Source organism: Ascaphus truei, chromosome 1, assembly GCF_040206685.1.
Source record: "Ascaphus truei isolate aAscTru1 chromosome 1, aAscTru1.hap1, whole genome shotgun sequence".
Classification (NCBI taxonomy): domain Eukaryota; kingdom Metazoa; phylum Chordata; class Amphibia; order Anura; family Ascaphidae; genus Ascaphus; species Ascaphus truei.
Window position 1 is genome coordinate 365,397,803 of NC_134483.1, and position 16,811 is coordinate 365,414,613.

General features: G+C 40.7%; 1 protein-coding gene across 1 annotated transcript in view; it reads right to left on the minus strand.

Moving 5' to 3' along the window:
• The window catches only part of FGL1 (fibrinogen like 1), a 71,783-nt gene that overhangs the window by 20,549 nt on the left and 34,423 nt on the right, over positions 1 to 16,811 (minus strand). The gene's annotated exons all lie outside the window — the stretch shown is intronic.

Sequence of the window (16,811 nt, forward strand, 5' to 3'; positions counted from 1 at the left end):
GAAACTCACCGGCCCTTTTATCCCCTGTACACAATGTTTCAACATACCGAGCCTTATAGATTGTAAGCTCCCTGAGGCAAGGCCTATCCTACCTCTTCTAACAGAATTGTCTGTAAATGTTACATATGCCCATAATCCTATCTCCAACTGTCCACGAAATGTCTGTGAATTGAATGTATAACCTCTGTTCATTTAATGTAACCATGTATTGTTATCATAACTCTGTGCCCAGGACATACATGAAAACGAGAGGAACTCAATCTATTACTTCCTGGTAAAACCTTTTATAAATAAATAAGGTATCTTATCATTATTTCATGTGAATAGACCATAATCTGCTTTATGGCTTTGCGGGTGTGCGAATGTCTGTGGTGCACATCACAAACTGTCACATTTTTTAAAGAAAGTTGCTTTTGCAGCCATAAATATAACATGCTTGTCACAAAAGTTGGTAACTTATACCAAACGTATACAACTCTGAGCATATATAAGAGCTAGAGGAAGTTCAATATCAATTTCTGTGTTCAATGCTGTGGAGAAATATGATGGTTCTCTCACAAGCACTCTAACAGGTCATGGTGGGATGATCCTTGCACATTCAGATGGTTTGAGGCCTATGGTACAAAATTCTCCTCCTTCTCCTCCTCCATTTGGGATTATTGACGCCTACCAGTTAACCCATTGGGTGCCAAGACAAAGCTACCACGTCAAGGGGTCGGGCGCAATGACATTGTAGCTATATCAAAAACATAATGCTTGTTTTGTTAGGGGAGATCACATCCTGTGCTCCAATGCAAGTGGGAGGACTCCTCTCCTTCCTTCACCAGTGATGGAGCAGTCATGTGATAACGAATGCCGGTAGGGCCATGACACTCTGATGTCGCAGGTCATCCGGCACTGAAAGGGTTAAACGCACTAGCTGTCTGCAAACAGTTTACCTTAGGTCAATAAACTCCCAATTCCCATCTTCAGACACCACCAGTATCTCTACCATCTGTAATAGGCAAATAGTGTTCTTCTGCCTCAGGGTGTTCTATTTATGGTCTTAAGAAAGTTAGATGAAGGATACTTTTCTCCCCAGAATTTCTAGTGTATAAATAGTTTCACATATAGCCCTTTTCCCCCTGACTAAAGAGATTACCGGTACTGCCGTTACCTGTTTGCTCACAGAAGGCCTAAGCCTCCACCACTGGGAGCCTAGGGTGGTATATTGATTGTCTCAGTGCAGCGTCTCCACCTGCGAGGGATCCCAGCGTAGCAGGAGGAGCCCCTCAAGGAACCAATAGTAATACACAAACGCCTGTATATAATAACAACCTTTACTATACACACCATAAACAGTACCCTGTAACACATAGTATACCAAGCCCCAACCTTGTACCATCAATGAGTGTCCCCAAAGCACATTAGGTGCTCGGCACCAATACCCTGGTGTCCTTTTCCCAATGTCCGGGTGTCACGGTGGACTAGTACTTATTAACACTTTTATATTTTTGGGATTCTCGATTGAACACAAGGCGGGCAAAATAAATTGTCATTTATTTCCTTAATAGACAAACACACGACAACCTCAGAATACACTTAATAATCACTTACTGGGATACTACTTAGCATATGTCACCATGCTTCCTTAATGAATGCCACGCAGTCTACCTCACTCCTGCCTGTGAACAAAAGTTTAACACTTCTATTTCTTTGAAGCTCAGAGGTTTTCTGCTACGCATTTCAAAGCCCAGGATTACACACCCCCAAGTGTCATCTCCTGGCTATAATGCTAATTTCCTTACTCTTAACATATATGCATGTTAACAATATATACAATGAGGGTCTGCGCTTGTGTGTGGAAAACCAGAAATATAGGATATATAAAATTGAATTAACTGATTAAAAATCATAAATATATAAACAAATTATTAATAAATCAATATAATGAATACTACTATAATAAATCCTGAATAGTGAATTCAATTCATATACCAAAAGTGCACTGTGAATGTCTGATATAAAAAAAGCTAAAACATACAATTATACAAAAAAATATGTGTGGTGCTGTGAACTTTGCCTTAATCTGCTAATTGCAGATAGTCCTCTAGAGTCCAACAAATAGATCCAATAATTGGGGAGTGACAGAAGCACTATTAGGATCAACCGGCAGCTTCTTAAAAGGGCACAACGACCTCCCTCTCCACCTGCATAGAAAAATATAAGAAAAAAAAGCGCCAAATCCTAGTGCATTACTGTGCAAAAATCGATATATTTAATTCCCAAAAATCTCAATAAAAATGAACTCACAAACATAAAACAATTAAAAGCATTGTATGAGTAATACTCATGCTCCTAGGACCAGGAAACGCTGCTTTGCTGTTGAAGTCACTCCGTGGCTCCACTGGAACAGATTGCTGCCTCCGTTGTTCACTGCCTGCAGGAACTGACGAATCAGGCACTCCACGATGGTCTCTCCCCCGGTGCACACCAACCAGTTGCTTTTTAGTTCCCACCGGGGACGGTTGAAGTCGCGGACCAGCGGATGACGTCACGGGAACCGTTCTTAATACCGGATCGGTAAAGATACTCAGCAGTTCAATTGCAAGCGTTGAAAAGTCCACTGCACACCTTCCCTACGCGTTTCATCTGATTAACAGACTTCTTCAGGGGATGGACTCTGGGTGTGTGGTGTCTCATATTATATACCCCCCAAGTCCAATTAGCTTAATTAGTTGAAAGGCAAAAAACACTGTGTTGGCAATCTAAATTTTAGGTGGAACAGATTAAGTACACATGTGAACACCTAATTTTGCATCCACATCACTGAATACTTGCCAGCACATGGAAATGTATATAAAATACTGATGAATACCAGTTATACTGAAAAATAAATAAATAAAAATAATTAAAACAAACATGTAGTTGATGTCCTTGTCTATATTTTTAGTATTTATACGGACTACAAGGGTATACCTTAGGATATCGAGAGAGTATACTATAGTTGCCACCACCTCAATATAAATGATTTTTAGCAACAGTTGGGCATTTCATATGTTAAACGAAAAATTATTATTCTTATACAATAAAAGTTATTTTGTAATCAATGTCCTTATTTGTTTTGATTAAACATACTATAAGGGTATATCTCAAGACATCCTAAATACCCCAATATATCTATTAGTAAACAGAAGAGTTAGATATTTAGTTAATACAATATAAATGTGGCTTACGGAGGGTGGATCAATTAATGAACAAGAAAGAGCACAATACTCTATTAGATATTAATTGACTTTTATCTTAGTACATTATATTTTTCTTAGTGTTATCATGGATAAAGATTAGAGGTTGAAACCATAATCCCTTATGGATGGTTCTACTCTTGATATTGTAGAATCATTTAATTAATTTATGAATATGAGTATTAGTCAGTGTCCCATAAGATAGAGGTTAAGGTATCTTTAAGTTTATGTGTATGCAACCAATTTGGACTATGAAATAGAACCAGCGTGGAAAAGAGCAGTATTTAACTCCATAGAAAATATAATATGGAGTTAGAAAGTATGTTGGGAAGTTTAGACCGGGCATGTATCCTAGGTCACTTGAATCGTCAGCCCAGCAAGATTGCATGGTTCAGCTTACTCCCAACACTTGTTCCCGTGACGTCATCCGCTGGTCCGCGACTTCAACCGTCCCCGGTGGGAACTAAAAAGCAACTGGTTGGTGTGCACCGGGGGAGAGACCATCGTGGAGTGCCTGATTCGTCAGTTCCTGCAGGCAGTGAACAACGGAGGCAGCAATCTGTTCCAGTGGAGCCACGGAGTGACTTCAACAGCAAAGCAGCGTTTCCTGGTCCTAGGAGCATGAGTATTACTCATACAATGCTTTTAATTGTTTTATGTTTGTGAGTTCATTTTTATTGAGATTTTTGGGAATTAAATATATCGATTTTTGCACAGTAATGCACTAGGATTTGGCGCTTTTTTTTCTTATATTTTTATATATGCATGTTAATACATTCATTGCTGGGCACAGGAAAAACTTCCTGTCGGTACCTTTTAAAACATAACTAAAATACAGTTTATCTATATATATACTTTCTGTATGTGTGGGGGACACCAAACAATATTGCTCCTTGTATCTGAAATACAATTGGCCCAATTTGTATACATTGCTATTACTGCAGCTATGGACTGCGCTGCAAAATGGGGACAATAAAGATAGTGAAGGGACAATATGACATTTGTGGTGTACCTGGAATTAACCCCTTCTGTCCCAACACGAATTGGAGTTAATCACTGCAAAACAGGGATAAAACGGTGTTGTAAGGGAAAATATGACATTTGTGGTGTACATAGAATTAACCCCTTCTATCCCAACATGATTTAGGGTTAATCAGCCGGGCATACTGCCTTTGATTATTGGCCTGATTAACCCCCGATCGTCACACCGGGCCATCCCAAGGAGTTGGGAGTAGAGCTACCCCATGAGCTGTTGGTTCACTTTGTTGAGGTAACTGCCGAGTTCTCCAGTACTCGTGCAGCCGACTTAATGCTGAGGAACCTCTGATCCAGCGAAGTCATTGTCCGCTTGGTGATCCGCCTCAACGTGGGGTGAATTCCCGTCGGATGGTATCACCATACAGAGTCTCTTTTGCTGAGGGTGCTCTGGTCCCAGACCACAGGCCGCGAATCACCACATGGCATCTGCACAGTGTCCCTAACACTAGACAGTAAAATGGGGAAGCATCCCTATTTAGGGGCCTTCCCTGAAGCAACCACAAACTCCCTTGAGTGGGGCCCATCTGGGACCTACGGGATAGCCTGGCCTAGTCTGGGTGCCACTGACACCCAGACCCCACCTTCCCTTTCTCTGTCCTGGCTCCAACAGAACTCCTCGCGCTCCTAGCGCCAAATGTAACAACTCTCCTAAGGAACTTGCTGCAGCCCTATTGGCTAACCTGGTCCACGGGATCGAGGCGCCCCAGGGGATCCTAGGATATGTAGTTCCCCTGCGGACCCTTCCTAACATGCCACCGCTCTACCAAAGCCTCTGCGCATGCACAAACAATTGATAATGGTTGCCGGGAGTCGTAACTCTCCTGCGCGTGTGCGATCCTCCAATGCGCATGCGCGGCACATCTACAATGGCGGCGCCCTGCCTGGGCATCCGTCGCGGAGCTCTGGAGTAACGGAGCTCCCCCTTCTGGTCTCCCGCCGACCGCCGCATTTCCCGACACACCGGAGTCTACAATGGACATGTCCCGATAGCTGTCCCCCTACCGCAACCCAGTGGTAAGAGGGGACATGGCTAGATACATTTAAATTTTTTTGCTGGTTTGACATTTTTTTGCCTGTGCTAAGACTTGTACAAACTTTCCAAAAGTTTTACACACCTCTGCTTAGTACCAGTATATATAGCATTATATGTACAGTATAAACAAAGGTGTATTAAAGTTGTTGATGCATGAAAGACCTAAAATTGTACGTTGTCATACTATACAGATATTTACAGCAGAAGTGATAAAGTGAGAAGTATTTTACCAATGAATACATGAAGAAAGAAGATGGTGTGGCAATTAAAGCAGTGATCCCCTCTAGAGACTATGGGCCTCATGCAGTAAGCGTTGATAAGGTATTTTTCGGCATTTTATAGCCAAAATTGGGTTTGAGATTCAGTAAGCGTCGATAAGTGCTTGATTTCGGCAGGTTTCGGCGCCGATAATTTTGTTATGGCCAGTCGGCTGCCGATAAGCCTGTTTTCGCCACTGATCGCCACTTTTTTAAATCGGCTGGATTCAATAAAAAAAATCAGCTTATCGGGGCTGATCGGCACTACGAAATTGAGATGTTATGGCCAATTTCTCCCGCCAACCAAAGTTGGCAGTTTGGACGGGAGAACGATCGCTAAGGCTGCAGGAACGGCACTTAGAAAAAAAAAATCTTCTGTACATCAATGGAGTCAATGGAGCGGGGACGTATAACAGTATAGTACTGTTTACGTTTCATTGCTCACAATACAAACGTCATTTGCATTACAGTGTGGGGGGCATTCCCTGCATTGTGTCACAGCTGACGTGTATTATTTGCATAACATTCTACTTTTACATGTTTTCAGCATTTGCGGGTCACATTACTCATCATGTGATGGTGTGGCAAGGGAAAATACTATACTCAACTCTTAAAGGAGAACCTCACATCATATCACACATTTTACTGAACTGACCGACAATTATTTACATGATGTTACACATGTCACACATGTCACACATACACCGTATATTCATGTTCCTTTACATTACACAATGCTTGTAATGTGTCATGCATCTTTAAACGTTCATGTACATCTGTCTTCTCATGTTTACATCTAGTTTTGGGTACTCCCTATTTTCATGACGTCATTTATTGGACGCTCAATCACATTGCCTGTTTATATTGTAACCGTAGCATTACAAGCACTTCAACCTAACTTATACACACATGTACAGTAATTCATCATTGGGACACCTTGTAAACTCATTCTATAGCAACTATCCTCATTACAGAAATGCATGCATATGCACACGACTATTCATTGTTGGCAACATGTGACAATAACATGGCTAATTACACATGTTACACAAAACTTTTCCCACGTCAATCTCAGCCTTTTTGTCTAATTACATGACTGACTGTTGCGTTCACAAGTGTTACATGCATTGCACATTACACTATTTATTTGCAAGCAATCTTTGTACAAAGCTTCACGTCACATCATTGGCAAATATCATCATTCCCTGCAGAATACACACAACAAATACTTATAACAACAACTGCACACAGCTTGCCACACAAGTACTTTATTATGTTCATGTAACACCTTGCATTTTACTATGTCACCTGACATCATCACATACCTATTTAAAGGACGCCCATTACCTGCTCATTCACAGCTACTCATTTCAAAATGTTGCGATTGTTTAGGAGACGGAGGAACATTCTTTTCTATGACATGCTTGATGATCAAGATAATGATATAGGGCAAGGGAGGGACACACCGAGGGACAGTGACAGGGACAGTCACGCGGATACTACAGGGACAGGGAGAGGGACAGGCCGAGGGACAGGTAGAGGGACAGGAGATCAGAGGAGAAGACAGAGGAGACAAGTTGTGCCTCGTCCGCGTCTGTACAGGGAGAGAACCCTGTTAGATGGGATGAGTGAGGAGGAGATTGTAAGTCGCTATCGTTTGAGTTCAGCAGCAATCTTATCTCTTTATGAGGAGATAAGGGGAGATTTAGATTTTTTCACAGCCAGAGGTCGTGCAGTCCCTGGGCTTGTTAAAATGCTGTGCTCATTACATTATCTTGCTTCCGCGTCATACCAGACAACTGTGGGCATAGTGGGCGGGGTCTCGCAATCTACATTCTCGCGGGCCTTTACCCAGTTTCTCTATGCACTCAATAGACGCGCTAGGAATTATATTCATTTTCCTACAGAGGCAACAGAGTGGCTGGAAGTCAGGACTGGCTTTTATAATATAGCAGGGATACCATGTGTGCTGGGTGCAATCGATTGCACACATGTTGCTTTGATTGCACCTAGTCAGAGTGAGCATGTGTACCGCAATCGTAAGCACTACCATTCACTCAATGTACAGGTGGTATGTGATGCCACGATGAGGATAATGCTTGTGGTACCCAAATTCCCTGGTTCCAGTCACGATTCCTCTATCCTGAGGAACTCTTCAGTCTTCCATGCGTTCGAAGAGGGACATTTTGAACATGGTTGGCTGCTGGGTGAGTACAGATTTACATGTTATAACACAAAACACATTTTTATTTAGGAATGTTGGCATTGTAGAATCTTATCACTAATGTAAGCTTATGTGTGCTCCATACATTATAGGTGACTCGGGATACGGAATTAGGCCGTGGCTCTTGACTCCGGTGCTAAACCCTCAAACTGAAGCAGAGGAGAGGTACAATGCAGCCCATATCTCTACAAGATCTGTTATAGAGAGGTGTAAGGAATCCACTACTGGCTTTGACTATTGCCTTGCAGACTTGTGCAGTTGCAGGCTTCCTCTGGCAATCTATGGCACAGGTGCTGCCTCTCATTGCAGCTTCTGCCCTGTGCTACTTCATTGGAGGAATTCTCACACACCCTCCTCCTGTGATTGGATCTCCGCCCTTTATATTCTAGGCGTTGGCTCTGAACCAGCGCCGAGCATAGCTATTCCTACCTCTATGTTACTGTCTCTGCCACAAACCACCCCAGGCCTCTCTCCTAGCGTTCTTACCTTCCAAGTTCCTGAGTATCCAGAGGCCTGGTCCTGGACGTCTGTGCTGAAGCGTTGTTGCCAGCACTGGCCTGCTGCTATCTCCTTGCAGTGGCCTACCCTGGACGTCTGTGCTGAAGCGTTGATGCCAGCACTGGTACTGCTGCATTCCCTCCTAGCAGTAGCTACCCTTCCTGTCCTGTGGCCTGCCGCTATTCTCCTGTAGTGGCCTATCCTGGACGTCTGTGCTGAAGCGTTGATGCCAGCACTGGTACTGCTGCATTCCCTCCTAGCAGTGGCTACCCTTCCTTTCCTGCGGCCTGCTGCTATCTCCTTGCAGTGGCCTGCCCTGGACGTCTGTGCTGAAGCGTTGATGCCAGCACTGGCCTGCTGCTATTCTCCTGCAGTGGCCTACCCGGGACGTCTGTGCTGAAGCGTGTTGCCAGCACCGGTACCTGCTGCATTCTCTCCTAGCAGTGGCTACCCTTCCTTTCCTGCGGCTTGCTGCGATCCTCTTGCAGTGACCTGCCTTGGACTTCTGCGCTGAAGCGTTGGTTCTACCCGACGCTGCCCTGCGGTGAACTTCGGCCAGCCTGCTGTCTCCTCCTGCTGAGATCGGCGTCATGGGCCGAGGCCGCTCCTCGCGCAGAAGCCACCCCCGCGCTCACGCTCCTAAGCTGAAGCGGGGAAATCCTGACTACCTGTTGCCGAACTCCTGCTTCCATAACGACGATGCTGCCTTCTCCAATCCTGACCCTGCGATGTACGACTACGAACTGCGCACTCCGGATCAGTCTGCGTGGACTCAGGTCGGTGATTATATAACCCCACCTCAGCCCCGCGGTCCGGTCCCGGTTTGTGGCGAGCATCGGCGTAACAAGAGGACATTTGGCCTACTCAAGGTGTCTGGACAGAACTGGTGGGGCTCTTCTATACAAGCCTCAAAAAGTGTCTGATATTATCCTTGCCTGTTGCATTTTGCACAATGTTGCACTCAGGCACAATGTACAATCAGACCTAGCTGAGCCTTTGGTAGACGAGCATCCCACCCATGTAGCTGCTGAAAATGAACAAACAGCCAGTGGTGGCCAGACACGCCAGAATCTCATCAATTCATTTTTTTCTTGTAAGTAAAAACACATATGTTCCAAGTTCTACTTTTATAGTTAAATTATGTTATCTTAACAATAATGTTTTTTTATATAACCTTCTGTTAGGACACAGATGAATATGGGTTGCACACCTTTCTTTTCTCTGCAGTGTGCATAAAGGGATGTTGCACCGGTATGTTATTGTTGCACAGGTTATATAATCCCTCTTCAATTGTACTTTAGTTGTGTGTATGTGAATACAACTGGGGTAACAAAGCACTAATATTTTAGCATTGTGTTGTTCCTTATGCTAAGACAATACACATATTATGCCCATACTCATTCATGCTTCTAGTATGCTTACATACAATGTTATTGGTGCAGTGTAACATGTACATCCATATGATGTGTACACCAGGCTGATTTACATTTTGAATGTCATTAAATATACATGGTGTTGCACATTTAACACCAAATACACACTTTGCTGTGTTGTTTACGGTACTGAAGATGGCATGTCAATGTTTGCAATTTATATATTGTTCCTTTGCATTATAGGTATATCTCCAGTATGACTGATCATGGTATGTATATTTGCTGACATCTCTCATAAGATGTGCCTACCTCAATCTTCCTATAATTATTTGAAGTAAAAACCCAACATATTGGTTTAAAGACAAATGTAATATACATGTACTTTCTGTATCATGTATATGCATTTAGCTACTCTTGAGGTTTCATGTGCATTGTATTAGAAAATGATTACTCACATTTCATCACATTTTATGTATGTTTCCTTATAAATTCCATTAATGTAATATAGAGGTGTTTGGAGAAAAGGGGATAACTGTACTTATTTGTTTACTTACGGGAGCTCATTCATCACGGATGAAATTGACTGATCATAACACTCCATGCATGAATGCCTGTAATCACAACAATGCGTACTACATCTTATATTTAGCAATGTAGGTGTTTATTAATGCTAGGAATTAATAGTCAACATTAATTTAAATTTGTGACATGTGTATGTATAAGTCACACGTGTGTGGATGTGTCCTACATGTACCAAGTGTAAAACTGTTAACAGAAACCACAATTTTGTCGCAAATGTTACTGTCATTTAGCATTTCTAATTTCCCAATATGACAATGTTGGTAATATTTTTGGAATGTCAATCACGTCACTTCATCATTATCATGATGATAATTATCAAGTATTCTCACAATTGTAACGTCAATCACGTGCACATTAGCATAGACACACTTTTTAAGACAACTGTTTGTGTCTGTATCAATTTGTGTAGGATCCATGTATAACACCGACAAATGATAACAGCAGCTTTATTATGGTAGCTTATATCATCATATTGACTATACTATTTATTTTTAGAACGTTTAATAAACACAGTAAACTATAGTTAGTTAGGTTAATGAAATATACACAGAAACGTAATTCATTACATGATGTTGATGTCATATTCAGAACATCATGCATTGTAGGGGACCACAACATCTGGCCAATAACATTATTTGCTACAGTCCCAAACCATTTTATCAACATACCCATGTAACAAGAGATTTTTAACAAGAAATGGGTAGTTGGTTGTAAGTGTCCTTTACATTGGGAGAAGGAGTGGCTCAGTGAGTAAAGACACACACTGGCACTGAGAGTTTGAAGCAGGGGAGTCTGGTTCAATTCCCGGTGTCGGCTCCTTGTGATCTTGGCCAAGTCACTTTATCTCCCTGTGCCTCAGGCGGCCAAAAAAAATTGTAAGTTCCACGGGCCAGGGACCTCAGCCTGAAAAATGTGTCTGTAAAGCGCTGCGTACAACTAGCAGCGCTATACATGAACATGCTCATATTATAATTATTATTATTGTTACATAGTTTCGACAGTCATACGTTCCATTACACCAGGGGGGCGCAAACTTTTTTCACAATAGAATACACAAATGTGTTAGCAGAGTGGGAATGGTTGTTATATATAAAACACACCATGCCATAAAATGCTAGTAGTAATTAAAGAACACTCAATAAAAATGCATGAGGCAGTCTTTTGCAACATCATTATGATAATTAAGTGCTTATGCAATATAGGCATAAGGGTATCACATTTTAATTGTTTGTTAATAAGCGCTGCAAGCAATATAAAATTAGTTCCATATGTAGTATAGTAGTCGGTGGCTCCTCATCACAATCATCTCATATAAAGGTAGACTCTTCTGAAATCATACATTGATCCGATTGTATCTTCCCCGACATCTCTGAAATACAGCAAACACATGATGGTCAAAGATGGCACCTTACTATATATGTATCCGTGACAACGCGTTACACAGCTCTATATGATTGTGTACATACACACGTCACTCACTTATATGTTAGAAGTACAAGTGTACATCAGTATGTAATGTTTCTTTAAATTTGTAGCAGGCATAACTATGTATATGAAGTGAACGTAGGCTGAATACTAAAATGTGCGCGCACATCTTAGTGTGCGCACGCACTTCACACTTGGGTCGACTAAATGTTAGCGCCTGCACAAAACAATGCGTACGTTGTGCGTTCAATACATGTTGAAAATACCAGTAAACATACTATCTTTATTTCAACTACAATGAAGACGAAACTACATTCGTTATGAACGAGTACATCTGTATTATTTTTAAACAGACGTGTTTCCACAGAAAGCACGGCCGATAACAAAATGCGCAAATGCAATACGTGTGACGTCATGTTAAGCCAGCGTGAAACGCACGCTAACACTCCTCCCACTCAATTAACATTCGGCTAACGCCCAGTTGACGCCTACAAACAGTGATCCGCACGCATGACACACTGCAGTTACCGTTACTATAACAAAACATGACAGCCAATAGGCTTTGAGGCGCGCACGTCGCTTGGGGGCGGGACTTACATCCGTAATCCTTTTTAAGGACGCCTTGGCCCATGACAAGGGTCCCACGTCATACGTGGTGGACCCGGTTTTAAATGTTGTAGATGTTGCATGATAACCAAACAGGTATGTGTTAGAGTTATGGTAAAATGTTGCTAATATGTTTAAAGGGATAGGAAAGTACGTATATTTATTCCGTCAGCAATGTGTACTACTCTTTCAGGTTCTACTATATTGTATTAGGAAACAATTTCTTTGTGATCGCTACATGTTATGCAGCCTGCAATGTTATGCTGTATCCACGCATTGAAAGTGAAAATGGTGGTTACAAAAAAAAAAAAATGTAAACGCAGAGTCAACGCATAACGATTGTTATATTTACCATTCTTCTAGAATTAACTCTTCGTCTGCCTGCAACTGGTCGCTCCAGAAATGCAAGGGATTTTCATCCACGCTTGACCCAAACGCTGAATCCAGTATGACACACATCTCCTCCATGAAGCGCTCATAGGAATCGCCACTGCTTTCTTCAAACAATTGGTCCGGAGGTAGGTTCATTTCTTCGGGTACCCATTCCAATGCATTTTCAGCTGAAAGGCTTGCTACATAATCATAGTAGTTTTGTTCTTGTACAAAGTGGGTTTCAGGAATGGAGGGTGCAGATATTGCAGCAGGTATCGATTCACACGGAACAGTAGTAGAGGATCCATTGCTATTGGCATTAGGAATAAATATGCCTTTAAGCACAATATGTGTGCCCTCTTTGACGCTGAAATGTTTTTCCTTCGCAATCTTCCAGAAACCATACTTGTCTTCTAGCTTATCCTGCACACGTTCAAAACAGTCATTAGTTGATAAAGTGAATCTTACTGAGGAATTAAAATTGCGCGCATGCCCACGGTCTTGGTAATAAGGATATTTTGCTCGAATCAAATCATAGATTTGGCGTGTGCTCGCTTTGTGTCCGCAACTTGATAAAATTGCTTCTGATACCATGTATTTATACCCTAACTGCGGATTCAGATTTTTAACGAATTCATCAGCCATTTTTCGATTAGCACAAAAGATGTGTGCAGGTATCTGTCCTTTGCTCATAAAAATGAAACTGCTCAATGGCTAACAAATTGCTGTGTTTCCTTTTCAAGGTCACCAAAAGTATAAACTTTTACTCCTCATTTCAAACGCCAATTGGATCTGTAGTTTTAATTGGTTGAACATTTGTGGTTTCTGATAGCCGCTTGTGGGACAAACATGTATCCTTTTTTTTATCTCGTTTCTGAAAACATTCCTACACTTTTAATTAAGTAACATTGAGTTTTCTTGAAAAATAACAAAGAGCACTGTGTGAAAATAGTGCTTAGACAGCCATATCAGGAAATACACACACCTGCAAAATGAAATGTTTCTTTCCCGCAGACATTTCTGTGTGTATTTGAAAGTCTGGTTAACTCCCTGTCTGCATGAGTTTAAATACGTGTGTATCTATATATATATATATATAAATATATCTCTCTCATAAATATATATATATAAAGTGTATATTGTACTATATGTATATTGTGTGTATATATATATAAATATATATATTGTGTGTATATATATATATATATATATATATATATATATATATATATATATATATATATATATAGTGTGTGTGTGTGTGTGTGTATATATATATATATATATATATATATATATATATATATATATAATAAAAAAAAAATTGTTTTTTTTATATTGCAGGAGTACACACAACATATTGTTGGCAGTAAGTAGGCCATGTATGAAACCTATTTAAATGGTGATAAACATGAGTGAATTAAGTAATAAACATTTGTTTGCACCCAATACTGTTAGAGGCTCACACTTAGTATAGTTCTCAAACATTAGGCCTGTATTATTAAAATACTGTGTTTTCACAAGGAAGCATGAAGTGTATGTTTTTTGTAAATACATCTATACCAGTTGAGATAGTACTATATATACATACACACACACACACACACACACACACACACACACACACACACACACACACAGTGTGTGTGTGTGTGTGTGTGTGTGTGTGTGCATATATCCATACATACTACATATATATATTAGTATACATTCAGAGATGTTCTTGAAACAAGAACACATAAATGATTAAAGGACAACATTACAATGCCCAAGCAAGGAAAAGGTAAGTAATATTTAACACATAATCCTGCTGTACACGTACAAGAAAGATGTTTGCAGTTAAATAGGTGTATTTTTAATTGCATGTGAATAATATGCACATGCAATGATTACATCAAGTAACACACCCAAATGCAATGTTTTGCTGCAAAGTCAATGCCAGCTTCTCTAAACTTAGCAACTGGCTCCTGGTGGACCATTACTGAAAACACGATTCATACATCAATATTAATAACACTAATCATTAATTTTGACTGGTAACATTTCCAAAACTTCACGTGTACAAGAACATACTTGAATGTTTGGAAACAACACAGTCTTCAGCATACATACAATATTAATTAGATAATCTGAAGTCAACAAAACAAGGCCAAAGACATATTTAGTGAATTATAACATTTATTTTTTTTGTTCCTTTTGAGAGCGAGTAACAGGCCTGCTTGTTGTCTCTTGGATTTTCCTTTTTCTTTTTGCAACAACTTTAGCCACAACAGAGCCACTTTGAGTGGCCTCTGGCACTTCACGGGCAGGGCTTGTGGCCAGTGACTCACCTACAGGGCTTGTGGCCAGTGACTCACCTACAGGGCTTGTGGCCAGTGACTCACCTACAGGGCTTTTGGGCAGTGACTCATCTACAGGGCTTTTGGGCAGTGACTCACCTACAGGGCTTTTGGGCAGTGACTGCTCACCTACAGGACTTTTGGGCAGTGACTCACCTACAGGGCTTTTGGGCAGTGACTGTTCACGGACAGGGCTTGTGCCCACTGACACATGTGAGCAAGTTGCTAGACACTGCACAAGTGATGGTTGTTCTGTTTCATGTGTGTCTTTTTTTGTTTTTGACCAAAAACTGGTCAATAGTAACTGCTTGTGCTGTATTTTTTTTGTCGCCTCCTTTGTAGGTGTCATCTGCTGATTTTGTACAGATGGCAGCGGTAGGATGTCGTCAGGAACCTGCACAGCAATGTCTGCTACTTGACCGGTAACATTTGGACCTGGTGAATGAAGATCAGATGCATGTGGTGAAAACTGAGCAGCATGTACAGATCTTGCCTGTGAGGTGTTCAAGTTGAATTGTGGTACATTAGTCATTCTCAAGTAATTTGCTTGGGTTTGCTGAACAACTAATGCTTCGAATGAGGTGTTGATTTTTTGCAACTATTTAGGCACTTCAATGAAGACTCTGTGGAGATGTGCCAATTGTGATACTGTTTCTTCCTGCAGTGCAATCATCCTTTCCAGCACTGTCATCAGGTCAGAATGGCGACGATTTTCTGCTTCCACAATTTTTCCCTCAGAAGCTACAATTGCATCGTATGTGGTAGTTGCTGGACGATTTGGCGGTAAAACAGTTTCAATTGGAACCTCTTCATGGTCACTTGCTTGTATTTGTGTGTCTATGGCGGCATCATCATCATCATAATCCTCATCATCATGTTCTACAAATAAATGTACACATTATTAAATGGCATGTTAATGTCTGCTGTGTTACTATGTAATTGTACTGTGTCATAAGTAACACCTAACATGTTTCCATAAGTTTTATAACCTCGCATTAAAAACTACCTTGACTTACGAATAATGTTTGGACTCAGTATGAAATATGAATGAATGAAAACTTGCTCTAAACTCAGAACTCCTACATGATAGTTCACATCACTAACACAATACATGTTGCCTTACACTTCATTTTCACTGACACTAAGTAATCCTATTTAAAGAAGATGTGCAAAACAAATAATGAACATGACAAAATAACATATAGAAGTGCACATATTATATGGCCACCAACTGATACACTCACCTTCTACGTGTGTTGAGCTGCATGACACAGGTGAAGACACTTGCTCCATCTCAGGTGACACATGTCCTCCAGGGGCAACTATATATAACAATAACATTAGTTTTACATTTACATGTGTAAATATTGAACAAACACTTATTGTATGTTCTGTATTTATGATTACCTAACAACATCAGTTCCTTAACCGAAAATGTGTGTGTGAAAGTGAACATAAATAGTTGTAATAACACTGTACATGCCTGTGTACTTAGAACTTTTGAGTTCCCTAACATACAACATACTATGTTGCTGCACTAATGCGTGAGGATAAATAGATTAAATTTGTACATAAAAATCATATGTTGTGTAGTGATATCAGTATCATAATGTACATAACTATCATGAGATGACCATTCACAATGGTTATCATGAAGGTGGTCATATTGCAAAAAGTGTTGTTTTTGGTACAGGATATGTGTGGTACATTAATAGAATATGTGGCACACCTGAATGTGGCTGTCACTCAACAAGACAACACATGCAGTGTGTAATAATGTTGATAGTAGTTCAACTATAGATATGAGTGAACTAATGTGTGACGTACGGTTTGATAACTA